Raw genomic sequence first — 13,058 nt, 5'->3', positions numbered from 1 at the left:
AAAGGGGAAGTTTCGCCCGGGTATCAGGCCTGGTACAAAGGGGAGACATCATCTGGAAGACCGACCAAAAGACCTCACCTGCAAGAATTTGCCAAATCTTCACAAGAGCAGTGGGGCTGGTTGGCCAAAGAGCGGGAATATCTTGCCGAAACAGGCAAACTGAAGCAACAAGTTCAGGATATGAGGTTTGAATGCCAATTACAGTCTGCTGCCCACAAGGGAGAAAAGAACAGATTAATCAGAGAAGGCGAGATCCTCAAAGCTCAGATCCGGAGGATGAAAAAGGAGGCTGATAACCAGCCGAGAAGCCGAGCGGATAAAAGATTGATAGCAGGGTTAAAAGATCAGGTTGCGGAATGCCAGGAAGATTTGGAAAGAGCCAAGGCTAGCACAGCAAGATTGCGGACCAAGTGGGCAAAGGGCACAATGGCCCGGAGGCAGCTCCTGCAACAAGTCATAAGGGATTATGAACTGAGCATCGGGACATTAAGGGAAACGAATGCCTCTCTTCAAGAGAGGATCTTCAAGCAAACACGGGATGCCCAAGCCGACAGAAGGCGATGTTACGATGCAATGACCAGAATGGAAAGACAAATGGAGATGTTCCAGGATCAGCTTGCCAACAATGCGCAAACACTAGGATTGAAGAACCGACAGATAAGGCAGTTGTTCGCAGAAAGGGACAACATTCGAGGAAGGATCGACGAGATTGGGCATTACATCTACATGAGATGCCTGGCATGCGAGCAAATGCCTCGGAAGACCCTCCTTGTTTCCATCATGGGTTGCGTCCACCGAATCATGAATGAGTTGAAAAGCCTGCAGAGGGACCTCACACCAAGGGCCGCGGAAAGGCCGAATGATGCCTCGCGGGCCCCTAAGTTGGAAAATTAATCTTTGGTTGAGTCTTGTTTATTTGGCTTTGTTGCTTTTCCATATGTTGTTTTCTTTTCTTTTAGTCAAAACGGGTTAAGAACTGTGGAGTCTGTACTATTGCTATTCCTTGCTTGAAGTAATTTGTAATAGCAAAATTTTGAGAATGAATTTAACGATTTCACAAGAATTTTGTGTTTCTTTACTTTAAGGCAGAACTACGCCTGGTCTGATTCGCGCGGGGACGTGATACGTAGGCAATCCCCATAAGATTCGACCGCTTTTAATAAAGAAAGAAAAGGAAGTATAAAAATAAAAAAGAAGAATAATAAATAAATAAAAAATAAAAAAACAAGAAAAGGGGATAAATGAGCAAATCGGGATGACGCGTGTTGTTTAAAGCAAAGCATGTAGAAACGGTTAACTACCTAGGAGCATTGCATCCTCTATGTGTTGAGATTAAATCCGTTAAACTCTAACGCTAACAAAGTTTGTTGTTGTCTGATGAAGACAGTTAGTTGTTAAAGAATTCTGGCAACACACCCTTATCAAACCAGATCCAAAGGACCGGTAGCGACAAGCATGACTACTTCGGAGAATAGCAATGAGGAAGAAAGGCCGATGAGCCAGTTGTTAAAAGAAGCAATGGAAAAGATTGAAAGGATGGGACTAGAGATGAATGCAATGCAGCTAGCCATAGCCAAAACACAAAAGAGCCCTGAAACACTGGGGCACATGCCGGAATACCCTCACTCTGGCCCTTCCACAAGCCGCCCAAATCCCCTTTATCATCAAGAAAGAAGCCCTCATGATTCCCAAGCTCCACCACCCCATCAACCTCTCCCAACACCCAATATTCCCATTTTTGTGGGACCAACATCAGCCCCTTTGCAAAGGACGACCAGTGAGCCATTGTTTCAGGCTCACGATACACAATACTATCCCCCCGAGCCTACGTTTCATGCCCCCGAACCACAGGCTTACAATCCACATTTGGAAGTGCCGACAGAGATTGAGAAGCCGGCTAAGGCCCCTGAACAGGATGAAGTATTGAGAAAGTTCAAAAGCCTGGAGCAGTCCTTCAGGAACTTGCACGGGCTGGGCAATCAAGTCAGCGTAGCATACAAAGATCTGTGCCCTTTCCCAGACGTCCAACTCCCGGCTGGGTTCAAGATGCCTAAGTTTGATTTATATGAAGGGCACGGTGATCCCATGGCACATTTGCGGGGATTCTGTAGCAAAATGAGGGGGGCAGGCGGCAAGGATGAGCTGCTGATAGCTTATTTCGGCCAAAGTCTGAGCGGATCTGCACTAGAATGGTATACCAGGCAGGATTCCAGCAGGTGGTACACGTGGGATGATCTGGCGCAGGCTTTTGCAGGTCATTTCCAGTACAATCTCGAGATAGTCCCTGACCGTCTCACATTATTGAGAACTGGGAAGAAACCCGGGGAAAGTTTTCGCGAGTTCGGGTTCCGCTGGAGAGAACAAGCAGCTAGAGTCGATCCTCCCATGAGAGAGGGAGAGATGGTGGACTATTTCTTGCAGACATTGGATCCAACCTACTTTGGTCACTTGGTGACAACAGTTGGAAAATCTTTCAACGAGGTGGTCAAGATAGGGGTCATGATAGAAGAGGGTTTAAGGTCTGACAAGATCTTGAACTATTCGGCACTCAAGGCCACAACCCAGGCTATTCAAAACGGCACGGGAGGTGCGTTGAGAAGAAAGAAAGAAGAAATTGCCACGATCGAGGCAGGCAGTTGGTCCAGGGATGGCAGGCCACACTACAACCAACCCAGACCTCACAGGACAAACTACCCATACAACCTACCACATCACTACTATCCACCCCAAGAACCGCATTTTTCCGTACACCAGGCCCAAGCATACACTCAGCCTCCGGTTCGCCCACAATGGCGCGCGCCGGCTCCCCAGAACATATATGCACCACCACAAAACACCTATCCTCCACCGAGGGCGTATAGAAACCCTTCAGGGGCAGGCTTCCGGGGAAATCCAGATGCTAGGAATGACAGGTTGCGGAAGCAGAGAACTTTCACGGAGTTGGGAGAAACCTACACCGCTTTGTTCCACAAGCTGAGGCAATTGGGTTTGGTTAGTCCTGTCCAGACTCGAGAACCAAATCCCCCACCTCAGAATTTGGATCGATCAATAAGTTGTGAATACTGCTCAGGGATGCTCGGGCATGACACCGAGAAGTGTTGGAAGTTAAGGCATGCCATACAGGATCTTATCGACACCAATAAGATCGAGGTCCAGACACCAGAAGCTCCTAACATCAACCAAAACCCACTGCCAGCGCACCACGAAACTCACATGATTGAGTTGGTGTGTGAGGGAGGAGAATTGAGAAAACCCTCACAAACAGTGATGATGATCCAAGCCGCCCCGAAAGAAGTCTCAACCAGTGGAGGAACGAGTGTACAGTCGCAGGGAGAAGGCGTCAAGCCGGTAGTGATATTGGGAAAGAGCCCGTCCGCCATAACAAGCAAACCCGAGCCAAGCAAGTTGGTAATACCAGGGATCCCGCCCACACCGGCGGTCGTGTTGAAAGGGGTATGTAGAGAACGGGTGACCATAAAGCCTGTGGTCCAGCTGCCGATGATTGACAGCAGGGCTGTGCCTTGGAAATATGAAAAGGCGGTGGTGATGTACAAAGGAAAACAGGTGGAAGAAGTCAGTTGTGAAGCGCAAGGGCTGACTCGATCAGGTCGATGTTTTGCTCCGGTGGAGCTAAGAAGAACCAACCCAGTTGCAACCAAGAAACCTGTGTCCGAAGAAGAGGCTGAAGAGTTCCTGAGGAAGATGAAAGTACAAGACTATTCTGTGGTCGAACAGCTGAGAAAAACACCGGCCCAGATCTCACTGTTGTCATTACTGATCCATTCTGAGGAGCATCGTCGGGCCCTGTTGAAGATATTGAACGAAGCTCATGTACCCAGTGAGATTTCTGTAAACCACCTGGAAACCATTGCCAGCAAGATTTTCGAGGTGAACAGGGTAACATTCTCAGATGATGACCTGCCGGTGGAAGGTACGGAGCATAATAAAGCTCTATACCTAGCTGTCAAATGTGAAGACTCGGTGGTAACTCGAGTATTGGTGGATAACGGCTCAAGCGCCAATATTTGCCCAACTATCTACCTTGAACCAGTTAAAGATCGACCACGGAAGGATCCACAAGAACAGTATCTGTGTCCGAGGGTTTGACGGAAACGGAACAGCCACTGTAGGGGATGTTGTACTTGAACTGACCATTGGTCCAGTCCTGTTTACCATGGAATTCCAGGTGTTAGATGCCACAGTTTCTTATAACCTGCTGTTAGGACGACCCTGGATTCATGCAGCCAAAGCGGTGCCTTCCACCCTACATCAGATGGTGAAGTTCGAGTGGGAAAGACAAGAGGTCGTGTTACACGGCGAGGATACAACGTGCACCATGGGCGGAACCATTGTACCTTTCATAGAGACCGCTGATGACAAAGGTCCTTGGGTCTACCAGATTTTCGATACAGGGTCGGCCAACAAAATTTCTGAAGGAGAAATCATCCCGCACCCTAGGGTAGCTGCCGCAACAGTCATGATGGTCTCAGAAATGCTGGGTAATGGATTTGTGCCAGGAAAAGGCCTGGGAGTCGAGCTTCAAGGGATTGTCCAACCTGTCTCCCTTCCTAAAAATCTGGAAACTTTTGGATTGGGGTTCAAACCAACCGCAGCAGATAGGAAGCAAGCGCGAAAAATGAAGAAGAGGGTTTGGTTTCTGCCTAAACCAGTGCCACGTCTCTCAAGGTCTTTTGTCAAAGCAAGTGCCAAGGTGTCACCGGTCCCAAAGATTCTAGGACCTTTGATCGGTATAAATGAAGACCTGAATCAGAGTTTTGAGAGGCTATTCGCGGATGTCAGTATGGTGGAAGCTGGAGAAGGTTCCAGCAGAGCAGAGATACAGTTTGTGGGGCCTGAGGCCAAGACCAACAATTGGACGGTTACTCCTCTTCCTGTCCGAGGGGAGTCTTGGTAGTAGGCTTTGATTTATGTTTTGTGTGTTTTGTTTTGTCCGGATTATTCAAGGGTGTAATCCAAATTTTACTTTCATTTTGTAAAAGTGTGAACCCTTTTATCCCGCAAGTTTAATGAAGTTCTTTTCTTTTGTCCCATTTTAATTTTGTTTTGTTCTTTTTCTTTCTGAACAGTTCTCTTTTTACTGGTTCTAATGACATGGCATGCACAGCGGATCTTCGACCTAGTCTAATAAATCAATCTGAATCTGACTCAATGATGCAAGAGGTCGTTTGTGACGATGAATCTGAATGTGACGAAGGGGAAGCCTTCGAAGAGATAAACCGAGAACTGTGCCAATTTGAAGAGAAACCCAAGCCTAACCTGAATGACACTGAGGCTGTGAATCTAGGAGACGCTGATAACGTCCAAGAGACCAAAATTAGCATCCACATTGAGCCGAATGTCAGAGAAGAATTGATCAAAACCCTCATGGAATTCAAAGATGTTTTTGCATGGTCATATGACGATATGCCTGGATTAAGCACCAATTTAGTGGTTCACAAATTGCCCACTGACCCGGCATACCCTCCGGTCAAGCAAAAACTAAGGAAATTTAAAACAGAAATGAGTGTAAAGATCAAAGAAGAAGTGATTAAGCAGTTGCAAGCGAAGGTCATTCGGGTCACTCGATATCCCGAGTGGTTGGCCAATGTGGTACCAGTCCCAAAGAAGGATGGAAAAATCAGGGTGTGCGTCGACTACCGCAACCTCAACAAAGCAAGTCCCAAGGACAATTTTCCGTTACCCAACATTCATATCCTGATCGATAATTGCGCTGGGCGCGAGATCGGATCCTTTGTGGATTGTTATGCGGGTTATCATCAGATCCTAATGGACGAAGAGGATGCTGAGAAGACAGCGTTTATTACGCCATGGGGAACCTACTGCTATCGGGTAATGCCATTCGGGTTAAAGAACGTCGGGGCAACGTACATGCGAGCAATGACTGCTGTGTTTCATGACATGATACACAAGGAAATCGAGGTGTACGTCGATGATGTGATCATCAAATCTTGGCGTCAGGAGGACCATGTAGCAGACCTAAGGAGATTTTTCCAAAGACTCCGGAGGTATGATATCAAGCTTAACCCGGCCAAATGCGCATTCGGGGTTCCATCAGGAAAGTTGCTAGGATTCATCGTCAGTCGACGGGGGATTGAGTTAGACCCATCCAAAATTGAATCCATCCGAGATTTGCCACCGCCAAGGAACAAAACAGAGGTAATGAGTTTGCTGGGTAGACTCAATTACATCAGCAGGTTCATCGCTCAACTCACAGCAACTTGTGAGCCCATATTTCGGCTGCTGAGAAAGGATGCTGCAGTAGGTTGGACGGCAGAGTGTCAGGAGGCTTTCGACCAAATCAAAGGGTATCTGTCTAATCCACCCGTATTGGTCCCGCCTAAGCCCGGGAAGCCCCTAATTCTTTACCTGACGGTCTTGGAAAATTCATTTGGTTGTGTGTTGGGGCAACATGATGACACAGGAAGGAAGGAGCAGGCCATCTACTATCTTAGCAAGAAATTCACAGTACATGAGGTCAAGTACACTCAACTCGAGAAAACATGTTGCGCCCTAACTTGGGTAGCTCAGAAGTTGAAGCACTACCTGTCTTCGTATACTACTTATCTCATATCCCGTTTGGACCCATTGAAGTATATCTTTCAGAAACCTATGCCCACGGGAAGGTTGGCAAAATGGCAAATTCTGCTCACAGAGTTTGATATCATCTATGTGACGAGGACGGCCATGAAAGCCCAGGCGCTGGCAGACCATTTGGCAGAGAATCCCGTTGATGAAAAATACGAGCCCTTAAGAACGTATTTTCCTGACGAAGAGGTGATGCATACAAATGAGTTGGAATTACCTGAGGAACCGGGTTGGAAGCTTTTCTTCGATGGAGCTGCAAACGCAAAAGGGGTTGGAATAGGAGCAGTACTCATTTCTGAAACAGGACGGCATTATCCTGTTACGGCTCAACTACGCTTCTATTGCACCAACAATATGGCCGAGTATGAGGCTTGCATTCTGGGTCTGCGCTTGGCTGCTGACATGGATGTCCAAGACGTCTTGGTCTTGGGAGACTCGGACCTCTTGGTACATCAAATTCAGGGTGAATGGGAAACACGAGATCTAAAGCTCATACCATACCGACAATGCTTGCATGATCTGAGCAAGCAATTTCGATCGGTGAAGTTCAAACACATCCCGAGAGTTCACAATGAGGTTGCGGATGCCTTGGCCACCTTAGCATCAATGTTGCACCACCCTGACAAAATGTATGTTGATCCTCTACACATCCAGGTCCGTGATCAGCACGCCTACTGCAATGCCATAGAAGAAGAAGCAGATGGCGAACCCTGGTTTCATGATATCAAGGAATACCTCAGAATGGGGATATATCCAGAACATGCCTCTAGAGACCAAAAAAGAGCCCTTCGGCGTTTGTCGAATGGTTTCTTCCTCAGTGGAGGAGTATTGTACAAAAGAACCCCGGATTTGGGATTGTTGAGATGCATAGATGCCAGTCAAGCAACGACGGTTATGGCAGAGGTACATGCTGGAGTTTGTGGGCCACACATGAGCGGATATGTATTGGCAAGAAAGATCCTTCGAACAGGGTGTTATTGGCTCACCATGGAACACGACTGTATCACTTTCGTGAGGAAATGCCATCAGTGCCAGATACATGGAGATTTGATTCATTCTCCGCCAACAGAGTTACATACGATGTCAGCACCCTGGCCGTTTGTGGCATGGGGCATGGATGTCATTGGGCCCATCGAGCCGGCAGCATCCAACGGTCATAGGTTCATTCTAGTGACCATTGATTACTTCACCAAATGGGTTGAGGCTAAAACCTTCAAATCAGTAACCAAGAAGGCAGTGGTGGACTTTGTTCACTCCCATATCATCTGCAGATTTGGGATCCCAAAAGTGATCATCACGGATAACGGTGCGAATCTTAATAGCAGCTTGATGAGAGAGGTATGCCAACAATTCAAGATTACACACCGCAATTCCACCCCATATCGTCCCAAGGCGAATGGAGCAGTCGAAGCAGCCAATAAGAATATCAAGAAGATACTGCGAAAAATGGTGGAAGGGTCCAGACAATGGCACGAGAGATTACCCTTTGCTTTGTTGGGTTACCGCACTACCGTCCGAACTTCCATAGGCACAACTCCTTATTTGTTGGTGTATGGAACTGAGGCCGTAATACCAGCGGAGGTCGAAATTCCGTCCCTCCGAATTGTCGCTGAAGCCGGGATTAATGATGATGAATGGGTCAAAGCTCGATTGGAACAGTTGAGCCTGATAGATGAGAAAAGATTGGCAGCAGTGTGCCATGGTCAGCTGTACCAGAAGAGAATGGCAAGAACATATAATAAGAAGGTGCGCCCCAGGAAGTTTGAAGTAGGGCAGCAGGTATTGAAGAAGATCCTCCCACATCAGGTCGAGGCAAAAGGCAAATTCGCCCCAAATTGGCAAGGGCCTTATATCGTGACCAGAGTATTGTCCAACGGTGCTTTGTGTTTGACAGATGTCGAGGGTAGATGTGTCGACATGGCTATCAATTCAGATGCAGTCAAGAGATATTATGCGTAATTTCTTTAATTATGGCAATTTTTGGTTTATTTGTTTGTATTTGGCATTTGTTGGATAATGAGATGACGGAGGCAATTCTTTCTTCTATCCAAACACTTTTAACCCTTGCTTCCCCCTTTGAGCCTTAAGTAATTCTTTCATACCCCTCTTTTGGAATCACTAATGGAAAAGACATGAAAAAAAAGAGAAAAAGAAAAGAGAAAGAAAATGAAAAGAAGGAAAAGAAAAAAAGAGAAGAAGATAAAATCATAAGAAATACAAAACCGTGGGAACTACGTTTGACCTGATTCCTCAAAAAGGATACGTAGGCGCCTCACGGCTCGGTCATAGTATGCATCATAGTGAATATAGGATGCATAATGTACATAGTGTGCATAATAGGCACAGTATGCGTAACGCACATAGCGCAACATAAGTGTAAAAAATAAATTCCCCAAGCAAGAAAACTGGGGCAGAGGTTATGTTTTAAGTTCCAACAAAGGTTCGATTCCAAAAGTTGTAGCACATCACCCATCAAATTGTTTTCAGTTTTATAGCCTTTCTTTAACCCCACACCAAAACCAACATCAACATCCAAAAGACCTCCCGATCAATGTTCAAGAGATGTCGAGTCAGGCAAATAAGGCCGAGAATAATACACCGATCCCCAGCAAAGAAGAGGATCGTAAGACTGGGAATGAATTGATGGTCAAAGGAATCTCTAGAAGAGAGGGTCGTATCTATAACACCCCAATTCCTCGAAAGAAATAAAATGAGAGAGTCTTATCGGTGAAAACCTGCACAGGCACCGAGAGGCGATGTAACATGAGGGATATGAAATGAGAGAGTCTTATTGGTGAAAACCTTCACAGGCACCATAAGGCGCCGGGAGATGAGAGAAAAGAGAGAGTCTCATTAGTGAAAACCCCTCGAAGGGCACTATGAGGCGGCAAGACAGATCAACAAAAAGCGACCACATTTGCAAAGAAATGGACAATCATTTATCATCCCCAGCAAGTCAGACCATCGGGCAAGTCGATTGATACAAATAGACTGGGTCGGGAATCTATGGTGCACGACATGATCACGAGGACCATTCATATCCTCCAGATAAGTTCTTTTGAGTTTCTCCTCCCACCAAAATATTGGTTCAGAAAGATTTTCTCCTTTTTCTACCTTTTACTTCTTTTCCTAAAATGTGTCTTGAAAGGATTTTTCAAAGCTTACTACCAGAAACCGGAGGGGAATTCATCCAGTGCAGGATAATACAAACAGTCCTAAAGGCCGATCCCAGGCAATGCAGTGATCGTGCCCGGCAATTTTGGAGGAAGTAAGCTCATAAAGGGAGTGGTTTCAGGAGTTAAAAGCAGACTCCCACAGCATGTGCTTAAAGAGAAAGCAGAAAAGGGGATTAATTGAAAGCCAATCCCCAGCAGGCTAGAGACCCCCAGCAGGCAACTCTGCCCATTAATCAATTATGGGGACATAGAGCAAGAAAAGGGGAAGAGAGAAAAATCGTTCGCCGGAAAGGCACCCTCTACCACCACGATTAAAACTGACTAAATCCTTTTGTCTGCTGCAGGAGAACAAAAGAATTGATAATGGCAGCAAGACGCAACGCCAGGGAAACCACCAAAAACCGGGGCAGAAAATTTTCTGCCGATTGTCGAAAATTTTCTCGGAAGAACGGGGAAGCAATTTCAATACATTTAAGTTCTAGGTCGCCCACCAGTATAATGCGGGAATACATTTAAGTTCTAGGTCGCCCACCAGTATAATGCGGGAATACTTTTAAGTTCTAGGTCGCCCACCAGTAAAATGCGGGAATACTTTTAAGTTCTAGGTCGCCCACCAATAAAATGCGGGAATACTTTTAAGTTCTAGGTCACCCACCAGTATAATGCGGGAATACATTTAAGTTCTAGGTCGCCCACCAGTATAATGCGGGAATACATTTAAGTTCTAGGTCACCCACCAGTAAAATGCGGGAATACATTTAAGTTCTAGGTCGCCCACCAGTATAATGCGGGAATACATTTAAGTTCTAGGTCGCCCACCTGTATAATGCGGGAATACATTTAAGTTCTAGGTCGCCCACCAGTATAATGCGGGAATACATTTAAGTTCTAGGTCGCCCACCAGTAAAATGCGGGAATACCTTTAAGTTCTAGGTCACCCACCAGTATAATGCGGGAATACATTTCAGTTCTAGGTCGCCCACCAGTATAATGAGGGAATACATTTTGTCTGTTCATTCCATATTCTAGGTCGCCCACAAGTATAAATGCAGGCATGTCATTACCAATAGGAGACGCACTTCCTCAGTTTAGTTTCACCATAGGAGACGCACTTCCTAAGTTTAATCTTACCAATAGGAGACGCACTTCCTCAGTTTAGTTTCACCATAGGAGACACACTTCCTAAGTTTAATCTTACCAATAGGAGACCCGCCTGTAGAACGGAGTTTGTTGTATGTCGAAGAAAAGAAGAAATCAGGCGTCCACCTGGAGAACAAGGACAAAGAAGGAAGAAATCAGGCGTCCACCTGGAGAACAAGGACAAAGAAAAATAGAAATCAGGCGTCCACCTGGAGAACAAGGACAAAGAAAAATAGAAATCAGGCGTCCACCTGGAGAACAAGGACAAAGAAAAATAGAAATCAGGCATCCACCTGGAGAACAAGGACAAAGAAAAGAAGTAATCAGGCGTCCACCTGGAGAATAAGGACAAAGGAAGGAAGAAATCAGGCGTCCACCTGGAGAACAAGGACAAAGAAAATAGAAATCAGGCACCCACCTGGAGAATAAGGGAATACAATTGAAGTATTGAAGTCAAAAGCCCGCTCATATGAGAAAGGAGCACACTTAGAATCAATGAAGCAGAGGAATACAACAGGAATCTCCAGCAGGAAGCAATAAAATCCCCAGCATTCACAAAAGGCTGGTCAAGAAAAGACAACAAGAAAACAAGAGGGGAAAAGAACCCAAGGTACGGAAGTAGAGAACAGATGTGGTCCGCTCAAAGAACTAGCACCTACAACTAGTTGTATCAAGGTTCAAACCTGAAGTCTGTATGAAGCACCATTCAAGACTCAAGACCAAGTTTCAGAAGACTTACAGATAGGAATCCCTGTAACTAGTAGCTGATAGGCTTAGTTAGTCTTTTTTCAGTCTTCGTTTTTGTTGTAACGACAGGACCGCGGACCGGAACCTCAACGGAACTGCACCTCGATCGGCTCTTCACCTCGGTACACTTCACTATCTCTCTCATTTCCGAACTACACGTGGCCTGATTCCTGTATAACCAAGGATATGTAGGCAGCTCAGATACCAGGGCTCGGTCACATTCCCTCCCTTTCCTTAAGTGTAGTCCGTCCAAGTAATGGTCGGGTCAAAAACACGTCTAGTCGTTCTTTGTCGGAAAACTCTTCGTGTTTCCAGTCAAAGAGGGGCAGCTGTAAGCACGTGATTTTTGACCCTCCCCGAGATTTTTCACATTTTTAGCGTGAATATGTGAAATTGGGTCTAATATAGCCATTTTAACTATTTTTACTTTATTTCGTTGCAAAAAGAAAAAATCACAAAAAATACATATATAAATTTTAGTTTATGCATTTCTCATAAACGTGGAAAAAATACAAAAAATTGTACTTTATTTTGATACTTTATATAAATTCAAAAATTACTAAAATATATAGTTCTATTAATGTTTGCAGTCATTATAATTTTGAAAAAAAATTGTACTTTATTTTGGTACTTTATATAAATTCGAAAATTACAAAAAAATATAGTTCTATTAATGTTTGCAGTCATTATAATTTTGAAAAATACAAAAATTGTACTTTATTTTGGTACTTTATATAAATTCAAAAATTACAAAAAAAATATATAATTCTATTAATGTTTGCAGTCATTATAATTTTGAAAAATACAAAAATATTACTTCATATTTTTGTCTTTATTAAAGAACGAAAATTACAAAAAAAATAGTTTTATTAATATTCTATAGTCATTTTAACTTTGAAAAATACAAAAAAAACATTACTTCATATTTTATCTTAATATTTAAAAAAAACGAAAATTACAAAAATAGTTTTATTAATATTTTGTAGCTATTTTAAATCTTGAAAAAATATTTAAAAAATATATAGTTTTGTTTGAATACTAGTCTTATTTTTGGTAGTTATTTTGCTTACATAGGACTAGTTAAGCAACGTGTTCCTATTTCTCGGGTCCGGGCAAAAGAATAATATTCGGGTTCAAACTACCCGGTTTTAGGCCTAATTTTCGGACCTAGCCCATAATAAACCGAGTCCAGGACACGTGGGGAACCCCACCACGCGTGGGGGACATATGCCTTGAACCCCACCACGCGTGGGGCTCATTTTTCTGGGCAAACCCATGCTAAATACACGGACAGAAGGCCAAAGGAAGGAGGACTCTTGAAATTTTTTTTGAACGAATACTGTTCATCTTCTTCTTTGAGAAGAAGAAGAAAACCCTACCCGACCAGCT

Source organism: Nicotiana sylvestris, chromosome 11 (assembly GCF_000393655.2).
Source record: "Nicotiana sylvestris chromosome 11, ASM39365v2, whole genome shotgun sequence".
Taxonomy (NCBI): Eukaryota; Viridiplantae; Streptophyta; class Magnoliopsida; order Solanales; family Solanaceae; genus Nicotiana; species Nicotiana sylvestris.
This window is presented reverse-complemented; position numbering follows the sequence as displayed.